The sequence below is a fragment of the Tupaia chinensis genome, unplaced genomic scaffold, assembly GCF_000334495.1.
Source record: "Tupaia chinensis unplaced genomic scaffold, TupChi_1.0 Scaffold000377_2, whole genome shotgun sequence".
In the NCBI taxonomy this organism is placed as follows: Eukaryota; Metazoa; Chordata; class Mammalia; order Scandentia; family Tupaiidae; genus Tupaia; species Tupaia belangeri.
This window is the reverse complement of record NW_006159876.1, coordinates 630,729-632,065: the sequence shown is the minus strand read 5'-3', so window position 1 is coordinate 632,065 and position 1,337 is coordinate 630,729. Positions and strand designations below refer to the sequence as shown.

Below are 1,337 nucleotides of genomic sequence, written 5' to 3'. Positions count from 1 at the left end.
CACAGAACCCCTAAAGAAAAACCCCCCAAAAAAAAAAAAAAAAAAAAAGGCTGCTATGGAGGATATAAACTACCAATACTGGTATATGAATCTCTGCATTATAAAATCACTTACAGTACAATCAAGTCTTTTTTTTTTTTTGGAGAGATTTTCACTGTAGGGCACGTGCACTCGCCAGACAGACAGAGAGAGACATAGAGACAGAAAGCGAGAAATCACCCCCCAGGGGGGATGGCCACGCCGCAATCCCTTCTCCTCCATTCTCCTCTCGGGATCTTGGGCACGCACGCACACGCACCCGGCATGAGTTTTAAGCCACCGGGTCCGGGACGCGAACCGCGGTCGACTACGTGGGAGTCCAGCGACATAGCCATTACGCTAACTGCTGGTCCCCATGTACAATTAAGTCTTGATCAAAACACACATATGCACATCTGTAGATCCACAAATACACACAAATACACACACAGATACACACCTTCCCACAAACATGTAAACACACATGCATACACACCCACACACACAGGTGCACACATACACACACGTATGTGCATGTATGCTCACATGCACACCCCCACACTGTGTGGCAAACTGCAGTCTCGAGACGTGATTCCAGATACACACCTTAAGATCTGTCCAGGCAGGATCTGGCCAAGTGTGCTGGGCCTCCCCCACGCACCTCGAAATGGCCCAAGCTGCTAAGATGCCCATTTACACCCGGCCCAGCTCAGGCCTGCCCGTCGAGCCCCACGGCCTCTCGTCCAGCTGCCTGTTGGTCATTTTCACCGGGTGTCTCCCAGCATCTTACAGGCCACAAGGCCAACCAGGAACTGCGACTTCCCTTCCCAACTTGCTTTTCCCTGAGCCACTGCATCTTGGGAAGCGGCCCTCCCGCCACCACTGCTGTCAGGAGCTCACAGGTCTCCTGCGTGCTTGTCCTTGCTCCCGGCAGGGAGTCCTGAAGGCTCTACTCTCAGTTCCACTCTTCTCTTCCCCGAGGTCCTTACTCAGGCCGAGCTGTCCCTGTCCTTTGTGCCTGGGCTTTTTGCAAGTGTCTTCTAACTCATCCCTTGATTCTAATTATGCTCAGTGCCAAGCTATGCTCCGAGGAGCAGCCAGGGTGAGCTTTTAAAATGCTAGTCAGATCTAGTACGGTCCTGCTTCAAACCCTCTGGAGGCCCTGCTGCATTTAGAATAATGCTAGACCCCTCCCCGGGCCGCTTGGACCTGCAGGGTGTGTCTCCTGTGCCACGATCTTCATCGCTGTGACCTCCCGGCCACACTGCTCTCTCTGCCCCCCAGGCTCTGCAAGCTCTCCCCACCTAGAGGTCTCTGCA

At 53.2% G+C, this 1,337-nt stretch overlaps 1 protein-coding gene and 1 long non-coding RNA gene across 2 annotated transcripts in view; one reads left to right on the top strand and one right to left on the bottom strand.

Moving 5' to 3' along the window:
- ITGA11 (integrin subunit alpha 11) overlaps window positions 1–1,337 on the bottom strand; it is a 131,734-nt gene that overhangs the window by 112,847 nt on the left and 17,550 nt on the right. The gene's annotated exons all lie outside the window — the stretch shown is intronic.
- The window catches only part of LOC102467772 (uncharacterized), an 8,369-nt gene extending 7,032 nt beyond the window's left edge, over window positions 1–1,337 (top strand). The window contains exon 3 of the long non-coding RNA XR_001370742.1: window positions 1,303–1,337. This is a non-coding gene — a long non-coding RNA (uncharacterized LOC102467772). The remainder of the gene's footprint in view (window positions 1–1,302) is intronic.